Source organism: Bos grunniens, chromosome 13 (assembly GCF_055505025.1).
Source record: "Bos grunniens cultivar Pamir isolate PY7600 chromosome 13, Bosgru_T2T1.0, whole genome shotgun sequence".
Classification (NCBI taxonomy): domain Eukaryota; kingdom Metazoa; phylum Chordata; class Mammalia; order Artiodactyla; family Bovidae; genus Bos; species Bos grunniens.
In genome coordinates, this window is record NC_141177.1 from 28,224,993 (window position 1) to 28,242,815 (window position 17,823).

The following is a 17,823-nucleotide window of genomic DNA, read 5'->3' on the forward strand; positions in this document are numbered from 1 at the left end:
AGCTCTGCTCACCTTGGCCAGCGTTTCAGCAGCTGTGTTGGCCTCAGGCTGGGGCCTGCTAGGTCAGCAGAGAAATTGCGGCCCAGAGGACCCGCATGGTGGGTCCAACTGCACGTCCATCTACATGAAGGTGGACCCGTAGGGAGGGAGAAGCCTTGGGAGGCTTTGTGGCCGTTGGTGTTATGATATGCATGTGGCTCACTAGAAAAGACGCACACCAGTTAAAGCAGGACAGGCCGTCAGGGACAGCATCCATGGGTATTCCTTCAGGAAGGGCCCACAGGAAGTGGAGGGTTAGACCAGACTGACCAGATGCCTTTCTGCAGATTTATCCAGAACCTCACAGGACTAAAGTGCTCAGCAAACCCCAGTGGGACACAGTCTGCAAGTTTCCCCAAACCTATTTGACCAAGGAACCTTCTTTACGGAAAATCTTTCAAGGCAGGTGTTCTGAGGAACTCACTTTGGAAAACTGGGGCTGTGTTTCATTTTTGTCTTATTTTTAAGCCATATTGTTAAACCACTAGGAGGTGATTTGGGTTAGAAAATCAGTGACTCGGTGGCTAGCCTTATCCTGGGAGGGGGGCTGACATCTTGAGTGCCCTCGGGGTGTGCTGAACTAAGTATTGAAACACACTTCTAACAGGGGTGCCCCTCAGACCGCGCGTCTCACCTGGAGGATGTTGAAAATCCTGAGATGAATGTGGTTTTCCGTCCCTTCCTGAGTAATCATGACCAGCCATGCCATGGTGGGCAGCATGGCCCTCGTGGGGGCCCCTCCCTGCCAGGGCCGAGCCAAGGGCAGCAGTGGAAGGCTTACATCTTGATTGCAATTGCAATACAGAAACGGAAACGGTGCCTTGTGGCCAAGGAGCAGGGCTCTCTAAAGCCCATGGATGGCCTCAGATAAAAGGCACTAATTAAAAACATAATGACACCTTTTGTCAAGAATGTTAATGAAGTGATTTCTGAGGCAGTTAATCCCCAGATCTTCCAAGAAGGTGACTGCAATTAGACAATCCCCAGGATGCGTGCCCCTCCAACCCCATGGCAGGCGGGGCCGAGAAGCACCTGATCTGCAGATTCCATGCCCCAGGTTAAGGGCATCGGCGGGGTGACTAAGGGGCCGCACCCAGAACACATGGCACGTGACCGTGCAGGCAGTGGGCACGTCCCTGCCACCCTCCTGAGCCGCTCCTTCCCTGTCTATTTCCCATCACCTTCGTTGCTAAGGGCTCCGTGCCTCCTATCTTCAAACCCAAAGAGCCCTGCCCTGACTTTCTAGGACCCTCCCCTAAGTGTGTCCACATCGATCCTCACAGCATCTCCAGCAGTGGGCGCTGTCACTGTCCCCGCTTTACAGGTGGGGAAGCTGAGCTGTGTGACTGCAGCCTCTTGCTGCATGGGAGAACTGATATTCTGGAAAGGAGTAAATAAGGGACTTTCTAGGCACAGCTGAGCCCAGCATCATAACGGAGCCTGGCTGCCCTGGATTGTCTGTTTGGATCGAGCTCCTCCAGCTTACCAGCTGATGTTCTGGGACAAGCATACTACCTCTCTGAGGCTTATTACTCTGGAAAATGGGACAGCAACACTGCCTACATCCCACCCAAGGGTTAAGAGGATTACGTGGGATGATGTGAGGTCAGGCAAGGTGCAGACTCTATGAGAGCATTGTCCCCAAAGAGGTGAAAAATAGTAGATCTTATTGCTGTCATTGGCATGGTCCCAGCCCTCTGAGTCCTTTGCTCATCTCAGCCACTGGGTCCTCACAAGGGTGGTGCCTGGGAGGACAGGGAGGAGGCCGGTGTGGGACACTGGCTGATGCACCCTTACAAAGCGGTGCCGACCTTTGAACAGTGTCACTCTGTGTAAATGGATTAAGGTAATCCAGATGGCTGGTGTCCTTAGTCACCTCCCAGAAGCAAATGTCAGTCTTCTCCAGGGGAAGGTATCATGCCAGACCTCAAATTATATCTGTCTTCTTTTGTATATTTCTAGCACTCAACCGAAAATGACTGGAGGAACAAAATAAGATAACTAAAAATTAAAAGGAAAAGCAGATGATAATCAAAGACCCATGGCGTAGATTTACAATTATATTATTAATTATAATCATTAAAAATAGATTAACTCTTGTACTTGGAAAAAAACAAACTGACAATGTATTTTTCAAAATCTATCCATATGCAGCTTACAGGGCTTCCCTTATAGCCCAGTCAGTAAAGAATTTGCCTGCAATGCAGGAGACCTTGATTCAATTCCTGGGTCAGGAAGATCCCCTGGAGAAGGAAATGGCAACCCACTCCAGTATTCTTGCCTGGAGAATTCCATGGACAGAGGGGTGCCTGGCAGACCACATTCTAAGGGGTCTACAGTCCATGGACTCACAAGAGTAGGACAAAACTTAGCGACAAACCACCACCACGCAGCTTACAAAAAATATGTCTAAAAAGCGTAAGGACACAGAAAAGCTTGAAGTAAAAGCATGGGGGCAGGGAAATACCAGGCAAATAAACAAGTATGAAATTAATGGTAAATTTTAACTAACATCTGTGAGTAAACAATAGAACATGCAGACAAAATATCAGTAAGGAAATAGAAGATTAGGAGCACAGAATGAAGAAGTCTGACCTTGGCGAAATGTACGTAAAGCACAGAAACCAACTGCTGCTAAATACAGATTGTTTACAAGGATACTCAGAATATTTACCAAAATTAGCCGAACGTCAAGCAAACTTCAAAATGCTTCAGAAGTTTAGAATCAAAATGTAGTTTCTGTTCTTCTTACCACAGAACAATTAAACTAGAAATCAATAAAAAAGAAAATTACTGAAAAAAGCCCCATAAATTTGAAAGTTAAGTAGATGCCTTCTTATTAACCCTTGGGTAGAAAATAAATCACATGGAAATGGGAGAATATTTTGAACTGAGTAATAAAACTAGTTGGGATGTATTAATCACTGAAGTCATGCCAGATGGAAATGTTTAGCTTTAAATACATACATTACAAGATAAAGAATGCAGAAAATCAACAATTTTAACACTTATCTCAAGAAATTATAAAAATGGGAAATGAAATACAAAGTAGAAAGAAGGGAATAATAAAACAAAGAGGAGAATATAATGAAATAGAAAATAATAGAATCAACAAAGACAGAAGTCGGCTCAGCTTAGTAGTTTAACCACTAAACTGTAGACTAAGAAAAAACCTGAAAATAATTCCTATCTAGAATGACAAGAGAACCTCATGACCAATCACACAGACATTAGAAAGGTCCCTTGAGGACATTATATATAATTTATACCAATATATTTGAAAACAAAGATGGAATAGGTAACATTCTAGAATATAAAATTTACCAAAATTAACATGAAAGGAACATCTGAACTGTTTTATTATTGTGAATAAAGTTTTAGTTCAGATTTTTATCACACACAAAAAATTACTCTCACCATGATGGCTCCACTGGTAAGTTTTACCCAAGCTATAAGGAGTTAAAACTCATCCTACAAGAGGGATGGCTTCCCCAACCAAATGGGGACCATGATGAAACCAACAGGAACTTTTCCCAAAGCCAGCAAGGACCTTGAAAGAACAACGAGAGAGAGGATCGTTACATGCCTGTCCACTCGGAATAGACGGGAAAAAATCCTAAGCAAAATTTTAACACACATGAATCCACCCTTGTTTACATGGGATAAACAATGGCCACATTTGTCTGTTTCAAGAAATCAAGATTTGGTTTAACACTTAAACATTAACCCAAGTAATGCAAAATAAAATAAACATCACATGATCATCTGAAGAGTAATTGTTAAATTTAACTTCCATTCAAGATGAAACTGTTCAGCAAATGAGGAAAAGAAACCATTCTTAATTTCACAAAGAGTATCTATAGCAAACATCTGAACTACAGTTGGAATACTCAAAGCCTTCTTTGACTTCAAAAATAGGACAAGGACACTCTTACATCACACACCAGAGCTTCAAGCCAGTGAGTTTAGGCAAGAAAAAGAAATCGGAATAAACAGAACTAGCATTATGTGTAGCTTATATCGTGAATGTAGAAAATCCAAAATAATCTCTGGCTAATTTATTGGAATTAATGAATGATGTTAGCAAGGATGCTGGATGTAAAAGTGATTGCATCTTTACAGACTTCAGGAGATAGTTAAGGACAGGGAAGCCTGGCATGCTTCAGTACATGGGGTCGAAAGAGTTGGACACGACTGAGCAAGTGAACAACAACAACAGACCAGGAATAGTTAGAAAATAAAGTCTGAACCAGATACCGATTACAGTAGCATTAATTATACAAGACCCTTACATATTACTGAGAGCAATTTTTTTCTCTTTGGCTGCACTCTGCAGCTTGTGGGATTTTAGTTCTCACACCAGGGATTGAACGCAGCTCCTCGGCAGTGAGAGCATGAAGTCCTAACCCCTGCATCACCAGGGAATTCCCTACGTATTACTGAGAACACTTAGAGATCTTTGAAAATAGAGGGATACACCCTGTTCATAAGAGGCTTAATGTTATGGTGATGTCAATTCTACCCAAAGGTTTCTATAGATTTAACACAATCCCAGCAAAAATCCAACATGTTTTTTCTTTGCTTTTCTATAGAAAGGCTAAGAGCTGACTTTAAATTTTTAAACAGAAATACAAAGGGCTTCCCTGGTGGCTCAGTGGTAAAGAATCTGCCTGCAATGCAGGAGACACAGGAGATGTAGGTTCAATCCCTGGTTTGGGAAGATCCCCTGGAGGAGGCTTGGCAACCCACTCCAGTATTCTTGCCAATCCCATGGACAGAGAAGCCTGGTGGGCTACAGTCCATGGGGTCTCAAAATGTTGTACACAACTGAATGACTGAGTGCACATGTGGGAATAACCTAGAACGACACAAAAATGGGAGGACTGGGTGTTTCAGACATCAGGACTCCTGATAAACCACACCAGTGTCTCAGCCTCACCACTGCAGGCATTTGGGGCCAGATCATCTCTGATGTGGGGCAGCCCTGTGCACTGTGGGATGTTTGCCAGCATCCCTTGCCCACTCCAGGTGCTAGCAGCACCCCACCACTCCTGCTTGCAACAAAGCTGTCTCCTGTCATCGCCAGATGTTCCCCAGGAGCCCCATCTGAGAGCCGCAGAACTAGTCATTAGATGGTACTGTCTGAGGTCAAACAAATGGAACAGAATCGTCCAGAAAAAATATTTAACATTTTGGAAAGTCTTATCTTCATGGAAGGCTTCCCTGATAGCTCAGTTGCTAAAGAATCAGTCTTCAACACAGGAGACCCCAGTTCAATTCTTGGGTTGGGAAGATCCTCTGGAGAAGGGATAGGCTACCCACTCCAGTATTCTTGGGCTTCCCTTGTGGCTTAGCTGGTAAAGAATCCGCCTCCAGTGTGGGAGACCTGGGTTTGATCCCTGGGTTGGGAAGATCCCCTGGAGAAGGGAAAGGCCACTCCAGTATTCTGGCCTGGAGAATTCCATGGACTGTATAGTTCATGGAGTCGCAACGAGTGGGACACAACTGAGCAACTCACTTTCACTTTCATCTTCATGGAGGTTTAACTTTTATACAACACAATTCGCCAACTTCACATAAATGACTTGATTTACCTTGTCAAATACACACAGTGCCAACACTGGATTTTTCATGAGTGGCGCTGGATGGCAGAGGCCAGTAAACTGCAGCTCACAGGTCACATCTGACCTGCCACCTGCCTGCTGATGCCTGCAAGCTAAGAATGGCTTCTGTAATTTCAAATGGTTGTATAAGCACTTAAATTAATATCCTCGACTTTGCTTCTTGACCTGCAATGTCTAAACTACTTAACTGTGTGACCCTTTAACAACAAAAATTGCCCAGCCTACTTAGAATACTGGAGGAGGACTGTCTTTTCCATAAGTGATGCTGGGCCAGTGGGGCACCCTAAAGGGGAAAAGTCAAGTGACCCCTGTGCTGTGCTTAGTCACTCAGCCACGTCCGAGTCCTTGCAACCCCATGGACTGCAGCCTGCCAGGCTCCTCTGTCCCTGGGGATTCTCCAGGCAAGAATACTGGAGTGGGCTGCCGTGCCCTCCTCCAGGGGATCTTCTAAACCCAGGTCTCCCTCATTACAGGCAGATTCTTTACCAACTGAGCCACCAGGGAAGTCCCAAGTGACCCCTACCCCCGTGCTACATCCCGATCAGTTCCAGGTGAATTGTAACTCTGAGTGTGCAAGACAAAGCAGACAAATAGAAGAGAATTGGAAGTGGTGTGTGGGGAAAGCTCTCATATGTGATGAAGTACAGAGACTACAGCAACGGTTGATGATTTGACTTCCGGAAAAATGAGAATCTACTTATCACTACTTAAGAAAGCGGAAAGACTGTAAAGCAATTATCCTTCAATTAAAAATAAATAATTTTTTAAGTGAAAAGATAAACCGGAGATGAGAGAGGATATTTGTGACACTTAATGATTGACAGGGCTTCCCTGGTGGCTCAGATGGTAAAGCGTCTGCCTGCAATGCTTGAGACCGGGGTTCAATCCCTGGGTCAGGAAGACCCCCTGGAGAAGGAAATGGCAATCCACTCCAGCACTCTTGCCTGGAAAATCCCATAGATGGAGGAGCCTGATAGGCTACAGTCCATGGGGTCACAAAGAGTCGGACACGACTGAACGACTTCACTTTCACTTTCAGTGATTGACAAAGAGGCACGTCCTGAATATAGATGAGTGTGCAAGCTCGGTCGTGTCCAAGTCTTTCTGACCCTGTAGACTGTAGCCCACCAGGCTCCTCTGTTCGTAGGGTTTCCAGGCAAGAATACTGGAGTGGGTTGCCATTTCCTTATCCACCTGAATATAGAGAGAGCTTCAAATCACTATGTAAAGACAGATAACCTGATAGGAGAAAAATTAAAAAACAACAAGCTGTCCGTGAAAGACCCACCCGCCTGGTGGTGGGCCAGTGTGAAGACATGTCAACCTCAGCAGAGCAATGCAGATAAAAGCCAAAAACCTACCAGAATGACTAGCCTTTGAAAGACTGGCAGTACCAGTTCTCACATTGGTGAGAACGTGCAGAAGTGGCACTCCCATGTGCTTGGTGAGGATGCATTAAGGTACAGCCTCTCCAATAGCAATCAGCTTTTCCATTTAAATTTGAATATACCTTGGCCTAGTTGAGAAGAACTGTTCCTCTTCTCACACCTCTGACACCAAAGCTGTAGGTTTTCTACCCCAGCCAATCCTCTGACTTTCCATGGACACCAACTGGGTGTTCTCTAATTTAATTCAATTCTGACCCTCGCAGCCCAGAGTCAGCACAGACCGTGAGGCTCAGGGCTCAGTCCACAAGCCTACTTCCTGTCACATGTGGGTCACAAGTGATGAGTCTCCTCCTGGTTACTTGCTCCTGTCCAACTCAGTTCTCACCGCCCACACCTCTGGTCAATCATTTGCTACAAAGGTTCGCAGAATTGGGGGCAGCACACACTTACTCTTCCTGGTTTATCATGAAGGAATGTCCAGGTCAAGCACTACATAGGGGGAGGTCCAGACGGATCGCAAATGTAAGGGCTTCTATCCCCGTGGTGATGGATGCACCACCCTCCTGCCACATGGATGTGTTCACCAACCCAGAAGTTCTCCACACCCAAGAGTTCAGGGATTTTTATGGAGGCTTCATCCCGCAGGCACAATCCATGAACTCAACTTCTCAACTCAGTCCCTCTCCCCTCCCCAGAGGACAGAGTGGGCAGGGGGCTGACAGTTCCAAGTTCCTAATCATGACTCCGACTTTCTGGTGACCAGCCCCCTCCAGGATCCCACCCAGAGTCACTTCATTAGAACAAAAAATGCTCTATCACCCAGGAAATTCCTAGGGACTTAGGAGCCATGGATAAGGTACCCCGTCAATCCATCACTGCAGAGGTTGCAAGGGTTTCAAGAGCTCTGTGTCAGGAATGAGGAGCAGAGACCAAGTGTGTATTTTTCATCATGCCGCTGGTCATAGGTACAAGCCCAAAGGAAGTATGTGCCCATTCATACCAAGAGCTCTGCACCAGAATCTGATGAACCTGAAAAGAACCCAAAGGCTCATCAGCATTAGGTTGGTTAAGAACCTGGTGGTGGCTTCCTGCAGTGAAATTCTGTGTAGCAGCAAAAATGAACAGAGTAGGCAAATCCCACAGACATGCATCGAGGGATAGAGGGCCGGGAAATGCAGATGTGGTCCAGACGTGGACAACATGGAGTGTGTGTACAACCTCACAGAGGAAGCAGGAGGAGGCAGGCCTGGGGGGCTTTGAGGAATGAGTGGGGGGACCTGGGCCAGGTGTTCATTCTGTTCTCATTCCTGTGTTTGTTTACTGAAGTTACAAGCACTTTCCCACAGGTCCTTTATACTTCACAATTTCAAAGCATCTTTTCAGTGCATGCAGAGGGCTTTCTGGCTGGGTTTGGAAAGGTGGGGAGTTCAAGGGGGACACCGCAAGTGGGAGTTCTGCTGGTAGAAGGTTCTAGAAACACAAAGGGAAAGTGTTAATCCCTCAGTCATGTCTGACTCTTTGTGACCCCGTGGACTGTAGCCTGCCAGGCTCCACTGTCCGTTGAATTCTCCAGGGAAGAATACTGGAGTGAGTTGCCCATGTCCTTCTCCAGGGGATCTTCCTCACTCAGGGATCAAACCCGGGTCTCCTGCATTGCAGGCAGATGCCCTGGTCTGATCCACCAGGGAAGTCAAAGGGTCTGCTTCAAAGGAGCCATACCTTAAAAGTCCCAAGAAACTCTCATGAAAGGAAACTTGAAGCAAATCCCCGGAGGAGGGCGCAAAGGGAGCCCCTAATTTCCCGGTTCTGTAAATCCCTGCTCTCTCGTGTCAGGTCCCATCAAGCACGGTCTCCCTCGTCCGTCATTTCAGCGACTCTCAGGGAGTGAGCAAAAGCAGCTTTACGGTCAGGTGAACCATAAACTCCTGGCAACCTCTCCCTTTCCTCTCCCTTCTTAGCAACCATTTAAAGGCGGTCTTTTTGTGGGTAATACCAGCAGGGCTGGAATCTGGAAGAAGGTTTTTGTGTGCAGTCTTGCAGGAAAGCTGATAGCAATTCAATTAGAAAATGCAAATAAGGTCACATATTTCCCACGGGAGAGCTGCATCGCCCCCAAGGAATTGGAGCGATGTTCGGCCTCACAGTCGATACTGAGATCAAGTTCTCGCACCCTCGTCATCTGGCTGGCTGTGCAGCACTTGAAAGTGTCAATGGGACCTGTGGGTATACTTTGCAAAAGAGGAAACTGTTGTTTATGAAACTAATATTAGATTGTAGAGTGTGTCAGCATCTATGAAAGATAAACTCAGTCGCACGTTATCCCGTGCCCAGGCCCAGATGCCAAAGCGCCATCTTTCCCTGGGATTTCCACCTCCCCAAGTGTTGGGCTGAACTGTGCCCCCAGCGTTTCTGTGTGGAAGTCCTAGCCCACAGTTCCTCAGAATGGGACCAGGTTGTCAGACGTAGTTAGTTCCAGTGAGGTCCTCGGGGCAGAGGGACCCTAATCCTACAGGACTGGTGAACTTATTAAAGAGGAAATTTGAACACAGACACAGTCCTTGGTGCTTCCCCTGTGGTGCAGCAGTAAAGAATCTGCCTGCCAATGCAGGAGATGCAAGTTCGATCCTTGGGTCAGGAAGATCCCCTGGAGGAAGAAATGGAAACCCACTCCAGTATTCTTGCCTGCAGAATCCCATGGACAGAGAAGCCTGGCAGGATACAGTCCATAGGGTCGCAGAGTCAGACGCGACTGAGTGACTAAGCACAGCATGACAGCACAGTCCTGGGCAGAACCTGTGTGAAGATGAAGACAAGGATGGAGGTGACCTTTCTGCAAAACAAGGATACTGCCAACCACCAGGCTCCAGGAGAGGGGCCTGGGGTGAGCCTCTCACTCGGCCCTGCGGAGGGACTGCCCTTCCCACACCTGGTCTTGGCCTCTGGCCTCCAGAACCATGACATGAGTGTCTGCCGTGGAAGCCCCTGTCTGTGGTGAGCCCAGGACAGTCAGTCACTGGGGATGTCGCCAGTGCCTTCCAGCTGAGGTGGAGACCCGACCCCAGGGGTGGAGACACACCCCATCCGTGTAGCCTCCTGAAACTGGATGAGAGTTCAGAGCTTCCAGTCCTCTTCTCGCCGCTGCTCGGGTCTCCAGTCCCAGCGAGGACATCTTGCCAAGACCACAGGTGTTAAAGCCCCACCCCCACGGTCTGCCTCTGTGAGTAAAAGGAGCCCATCTGTATCACAGACACCCAGATCTGTGACAGGACACGGAATGGAGAGGACCTGGCTGAGAAGCAGTTTCTGAGACACACCCCGCCCCCGGCAATGAGGCCCCCAAGGAAAGGCTGGCCCCCGAGCAGCCCTTCATGAGCGCCAGAGGACCAGCACCCATGCCTTAACCCTACGCTGCCCACTTGGGAGTTTTAACCAAAGGGGGCCAGTGGAGCTGACACAGTGCCACCTTGGGAAAGCGCGTGAAGGCCATCAGGTGGAGCCCTGGAAGCAGAGTGTGCACGCACCTTCAGAAAGTAGCAAGACGGTCCTTCTATGCTTTTCCAAAAGGTGGCCCCCACGTGACAGAAGCAGTGACTCCCGGTGTGGCCAATACAGGACAGTACGGCCGGCGAGTGAGCAGACTGCTGTCCACGTGCCTGTTCGCCAGGGGCTGGCAGCCACGTTAATGCATGATGGTGAGCTCGGTGCTTCAGGCACAGGCTTGACTGCCTGGGAGAACCGAGTGTCCATGTCACAGACCCACATAGACTGCCAGAAAGGAAATCCATGGTGACCACAGCCGAGTGGCCCCGCCAACGATGGGTGATCAGTGTTAGACCTCAGTGGGTGCACAGTGCTCCCCAGAAATCCACAGCTGTTAACTCTGCAAGTGCAGAGGCAGGAGTGAGTTCTAACCCCTGGAAGCTGCAGGGGGAGCGCTCCCGGCTTCCCCAGGGTGAGCAGGAGTGACACGGTGGAGAAGGGCCAACTCGGACCACATTTCAGGCTGCTGACGCCCTTGAACGAGTGCCAGGGTCTTCATTTTGCAGAGGAGAGGTGCCCGGGGTCCAGGCCCAGGGAGAAATGACAATCATTGGTCACTTTCCCTGGCCTTTCTTGGGAGTAGGGGATGGCCCAGGGCTGGGCCGGTAGAAGGCAGAGGCTGCTGGTCTGTCCAGGGAGCCAGGAGTGCGACATCTGAGTCGAGACCGGAGATAGGAGAAGCAGGTAGAGATGGGAGCACCCTCAGGCTAGGGGAGCACCCTTAGGCAGAGCCCAGGTCAGGTGGCCCTTGGTGAGGAATTTGTGTCTATTCTAAGATGTGTCGGCGTTCCAGGGGGCCTGAGAGCAAGGGTGGGAGGGTGAGGCTTTTTCTGCAGCAACCTTGGCTTGGCCAGCACCATGCCCGGCCTGCTTCCTGCTGTGTCTGCTGCGAGAGAGGCAAGGAGTGGGCGCTGGTCAGGGCTGGTTTACTAAGCGGGATGAAGGCCCCCAGGGGCTGGCCCGGCTGCCTCTCCCACCCCATGGGGACCATCGTGTCTCACCACTGTGCTCTGGCTGGCCACTGTCCGTTCCCTGCTCCAGGAGGTCCCACCACCAGTACCCACCACCTGGATCCTAGCACCTCCCCCTCTCAGCTTCTCTTTTTCCCGAAAATACAAAAGCCTCAGAGGGCGGAAGCCATCCCCACCCAGCCAAGTCCACCACTCTGCCTCCTTGTTCCCATGAGGGGACACCCGTCACTTCTGCAGGACACGCCCCGGCATCCTTCATCACCTCTCCTGCAGCTGTGCAGGAGCCAAGCTGCAGGTACAAACAGGAAGAGACGAGACCCTCCCTCACCACCCACACAATGCTCATCCCGACCAAAGCCTTCCAGAATCATCCACGCTGACGAAACTGACCGTTTTTCTCACTAATTGACACCAATGTGAGTGATCCCAACCAGTTCCACCGCTTGCAACTCCAGGAAAAAGTCATACATTTTGGCTTAACTTGCTAATTTAATTTATTTATCTTCTCTTACTGTAATTGTACTTCTTTCTGTAAACTAAAGAGTAATTTCATTTACGTTGTTGCTGGCAAAACATAATTGTCCTAATTCTCTAGAGCAAGTCCCCAAGTGGGGCGCTCGGAGAAGAAGCCTGGAGTTTGGGTTGTCACAGAGGGTGGGGGTGCTCCTGGCGTCGTGTGGACCCGAGCACCCTACAAGTACACAGGATGCCCCCCAGAGCACGCCCTGCTTCCCAGGTTGGCAGTGCAGAGAGCCTGGTTTAGAGCCAGGTGGGATCAGGGGGAACTTCTCAGGCCCTGGGAGACACGTTATCTTGTGTCTTCATTTTGCGGGGGACACGAGGCTGCAGAGGGCAAGGGGTGTGCTTTGAGCGTCTGTTAGGAGAAATGAGGTTTTCAAACTACTTGAGAACACAAAGCTTCCCTGAGGATGATGGTGATGGAAACAAGTTGCCTGAAGAACCAGGGCTCAGTGGTTCCCCAGGGATGCGCCCACCCCCACAGTTCCTGACCCTGACCCTTAGGAAACAGCAGCAGTGGTGTCAGAACCGCACAGCACGGCAACATCCACCCTCCGTGTCAGGGCTTCACCTTGTGAGTGAGGAGCAGGGAGGCCGAGTTCAGACCCTAGCCGCCGTCACAGCTGTATGAACCTGGCCAGTCCTTGGACCTCTGCCCAGGTATGAGTGACGACCGTGTCAGCCCATCCCTTCCTGGGTTGTTGTGGGTACAAGTAAACGAGGCCGGGGGTTGGGGAGTCCATCCCATCCCCCACTCCACCCCACCCCCACATTCCCCGCACACCAGGCAGCGAGTACAGAAGTGTTAGCTTCAGACTTTCCTTCCAAATATGGATACACAAAGAAATAATCATGTTGTTTCGTGCAGGAGACCTTTCTTTGCATGACTTTTATGGGAATTCTCAAAACAGTCTCCCCTTCTTAGAAGAGATGGGAAGTAAGAAATACCATAGTTGCTTTGAGGGGAGGGGGGGCAAGGATCGGGCGCTGGTCTTCCCCATTGTGTTGTGGATGTAAAAAAAATTCCACTAAGCGCCTTTTCAGAACCAAACTCATGCAAATGTTTGTTTAGAATGGCTCCCATGCTCTATTTGTTAAAGAAGGGAGCTATCTTTCTGTTGTTTTATTTTGTGTTTGTTAAATACCATTTTATTCTGTCGGTCCTTAGCTGCCATGGAAACCAGCCAGAAGGCTGCAGACAGAACCCTAGTTAAATATTTTAAATATACATGCTTGCAGGCAAACAAAATGTACCATTTTTCAAAATGTATATTGAAAGGGAAGTCGGAGGTAGAGGAATGAACTATCTTATAGATTTTGGTGCCTCTCTTTTTTTCTCATGAAATCTAATTATCCTCAGTGAAAATCAGTACTAGACCTGACATTTGGGGGAGTTGGGATGGGTAGGACGCTGTTTCCTTATTTGAAGCATGTTTAACCCAAAGCTGTAAGGAAGCAATGAAAACAGGAAGGCTGGTGAATCAGAGACCAAGGAGAGAGCCATAAATAACACTGATTCTTGAGGGTGAATCTCATGCACCTATGTTCCATCACACACAGTGTGAGTCCACACGCAGACAGAGCGTGTCATCCCCTCATGTCTCATTCTGAGCACAGACCCACAAATTCTGTAACTTGGGAGCACCAAGCCCTACATCGGTCATGTTTCTGCTGGGATGGGCCACCCCCTTCCCCAATATCAGGGCCACCGAGAGGGTCCGATGAGACTGCAAGCTATCGTGGTCACTCGACGTAGGAAGGTGCAGCAGCAAGCAGGGCTGGACGCTGGTTAAAGGAAAGGGAGATACCCAGGGATGGTAGTAGAGTGAGACTCACGGGCACAGGTTGACTTCTGTGATGAAAAAGAAGCACCTCCAGCCTAATCAGGGCTCCCAGGGCCTTCCACCTGAGGACTTCCTCTCCCCGCATCTCCCAGGAAATTCAGTGCAGGTCCTGGTCCCAGACCTCTGACCCTCAGCTGTGCATCCACCACCCAGAGAGGTGCTGGCACATGGCTCCCAGGCACATGGCCAGCCTAGAGACCAGAGAGCAGAGAAGACTAGCAGGTTAAAGAACAGGATTCCCTGTTGCCTGCATCATCCCTCCATTATCTGCTTATGCAAATTGCAGCCACAGGCTCCAGCCTCACAGAAGCCTTATCTCTCGGCATTAAGGGTCCGGGGTTGCACTGCCCATTAAGGTGGCGGAATGTGTGGGGCACCTTCCCCAGGAGGAGCTGCCCAGGGTGGTGAGAGCCCACTATCACCTCTGGGGGGAGGGAGCCCACCCTGCGCCCCTTGATTAAGAAGCGTCCTTGTGGACATCAGGGTTACCTGCCTGGTGGACAGGTCCCACAGGGAGCTAGCTTGAACATTTTCTAATAAATTTAGCCTTTGTTGAATCGGGTGGACTTGTGCTTATGCTATTCTCTCAAAAGTGGGGGGAGGGCTTCGCTAATAGCCCAGTGGTAAAGAATCCACCTACCAATGCAGAAGACACAGGTCCATGAAGATCCCACATGCCACGGAGCAACTAAGCCCATGTGCTGTAACTACTGAGCCTGTGCTCTAGAGCCAGGGAGCCACAACTACTGAGCCCATGTGCCCCAACTACTGAAGCTGGCATGCACCCTAGAGCCCATACTCCCCAAGAAGAGAAGTCACTGCAATGAGAAACTCGTGCACCGCAACTGGAGAGTACCCCCCCCACCACCTGCCACATCTAGAGAAAAGCCCGCATAGCAACGAAAACCCAGCACAGCCAAAAATAAATAAATAACTTTTAGTGGGGGAAATTTATGGCACTGAGGCAGAGCAGCCTGGGACCCAACAACTTCGTGCAATGGCTGTGGGGGCATCAGGCTTCATCTGTGACCCCGTCCTTGAAGGGCGGGGTGACTGGGCGCTCTTAAGAAACACACCGTGGTCTGGGAGTTTTTAAGCCACCTCCAGATCCGCGTCGTCCCCTGAGGGCAGAGGCCTCTGGGGAGCCATCTTCTCTGGAGGACAGTGGAGCTCACTGCACTTTGCTGAAGGGCCAGGCACCCACATGTGATGACCAGGGCTTGTGTCCCGGGCCCTGCTCCCTGTCCACCTGCTCCAGTCACAGCCAAGGGCCCCAGGACCCAGACTGGCTCATGGTGGGACCCTCACCTTCACTCCCATCACTGGGAAAGGTGAATATTCTCCACTTACCCACTGCTAACCATCCTCAATCCAGAACGGCCAAGAAGGAGATTCTACATTGGAGACAGAGCCTGGGTTGTTTGTATTCCCTGCTCACTTCTGAGTGTTCTATGAGTCACCTATTTGCTTATACTTGGCTCGTCATAGTTCTGTGTTCCTACTAGTGAGTGGTTGGATAACAGGAACATATAACCAATTATAAGTTTTTGCATATAGATCGGAGGAGAAGTGTATGACTATCGTCCTTCCCTGATACTTTCCTCTCTCTCATTTTTTTTCCTTTTTGGAAAAAAAGAAAGGAAAAAAGAAGCGATAATTTAAAACCTGCCCCAGGATAGTTTTGCATTATTCATCTTTCACTTGTGAACGATGATGGGAGGGAAATGACCCAGCTTCTTCCTGGTGTCGGCAAGTCCCTGAAGACCTCACCGGGGAGTCGCTCTCAATTACGCTCATAATCAGACTCAGAGGACAACCTCGTTGAAAGGAGAGCAGAGCTGGGCAGACGAAGGGCTGCAGGAACTTAAGAAAATGAGACGGTGTGCCCGGTGAGGAGCTGGGGAGAAAGCCACCTCGGGGAGATGGGCACAAGGGTCACTGCTGGGCTCCAGGTTTGGGCTTAGTGCAGGGAGAGGGTAGAAAGTGATGATTTTGGTGGGGGGCATCATGCAGCTTGTCTGTGGACTTGGGGCCATGGCCTTCCCTTGAGAAAGGAGGACAGTCCTTGTCCTCCTGCATCCCTTTCTCTCCTGAGTTCACTGAAGTGTGTTCCTGAGTGTGAGGGTGCATCCCTTTATTCCTGGACAGAGGATGCTACACCTGAGATTGGTCCAGAAACCCTGCCAAGAGAAAAGCACTGAGCCCAGAGACAAGGTGACCTGGAAGGATCTTAGACCCTGTCCTGGGCACCCCAGACCCCCAAGAGCCACAGGCAGAGAGGGATTCACACCTCTCCAGGGGGACCAGCCCAAGCAGCCACACAGGCACTGGATGTTTTCTTTACAGAGTGTGTGTCTATTGAGGATGCGACCCTGTAGTTCACCTGTATCGTTCGGGAGTGAGACCACCTAACCTCCCCAGATTGTGACCTGAGGCAGACACTCCCCACCTCTGGCCCATAGCCCAGCTGCCCCCAGAGCTCATCTGGCCCCTGGAGAGGGAAACAGAGGCCCAGGGGAAGTAAAAGACTCACTCAGGGCCCAGGCCTGGTGCAAGGACACCCGCCCACCCCCCACCGGCCCTGGGGAAACTCCTCTGGGCAGCTCACCGTTTCAGAGCCTCCTCAGCAGAAGAATCCAGTGCTGAGCCCAATCGATTAAGGCTCAGTGGGAGAGGCCATCTCAAAGGAAAGACGCTTTGTAAATAAGAGCCGTTTAAGGAGCAGGCAGACTCAGGGCTTCACAAAAGAGCGTCCAGTCTCTGCGTTGTCTATGCCTGGGAGCCATGGTCCCCACCCTCACCTGCCCTCTTGGGGAAAGGCCATACCTGCGAGCAGGACAGCCCTAGCCCCTCCAGATGTCCCTGTAGAAGCCCACCTGCCACCCCATCCTAGGTCAGGGCTCTAAGGGTCCCCAGAGCCAGCAGACTCCACCCAGACTCACAGGACAGAGGTGCAGGGGGTGATGTATAGAATTCAGGGGAACCGCGTCAGGATTCGAATGCCACCCCCTCCCCCACCGTCCGCTGCACACCATCTCCGCAGGCAGGTGGGCTGGATCGACGGTCCAACCAGACCACCAGGAGATTTCCTCAGTGCTCGCTGTTCTGCAGACCTGCAGAGCAAGTGTGGCCGAATCCAAGGCCAGCCCAGCAGTCAGGAACCTCCCCCTACCAGTTATAAGGCCTCTGACTTAAGCTGAAGTGTCTGTAAGGAACCAGTGATATGGGCTTGGTCACCAGGTCAGGGCCAGGCTGTTGGTTCTGAGAAAGTTGTGACACCTTATATACAGAGAGAGAGACACACAGAGCACACACATATGTACACATGTACACATATACATACGTGTCCGTGTCCATACATGCATGTGCCTATATAGGCCTGGACATGAACACGCATATGTGTGGTTTTTAGTAACGGGAGCACAGAGGCCACATTCATGTCTCACCTGACATCCACCATCATGGCTCAGAAGCACTGGTGACCTTGGCGCATGGGGAAATGCCTGTTATCCGCTCAGAGATGCTCTCCAGAGAGGCCACAGTGTAATTTCCCATCTGTGTGATTGTGCATCTGGGTTTGCAAGCCATGATCTGAGCGGCCCAAGGTTATTGCAGGTCCAGAAGTGAGCACTCGCCCGTGGGCAATGGCTCGTCCATGTTGGCATCGGCGTCCCTCCCCCAGAGGAGCGGGTGTGTCTTCCTGTCCCGGCGAAGCTAGCTCAGGTCTGGCATCGATCTTCTCCAGATTTTGTTATTACATTTGTCTCACAGCTTTAAAATAGTAGCAAATATGTGCAATTTATTTAAACAACACTAGGGAAATTAACGCCATGGAGGCGCAGCCTCAGCAAAGGAGGATGAGGCAGGTTTTTTAAAGGAGAATAGAACAGCTCAATGA

General features: G+C 49.8%; 1 protein-coding gene across 3 annotated transcripts in view; it reads left to right on the forward strand.

Annotated features, from left to right (window-relative positions):
• Positions 1–17,823, forward strand: part of CDH4 (cadherin 4) — a 479,150-nt gene that overhangs the window by 348,874 nt on the left and 112,453 nt on the right. The window lies entirely within an intron of this gene.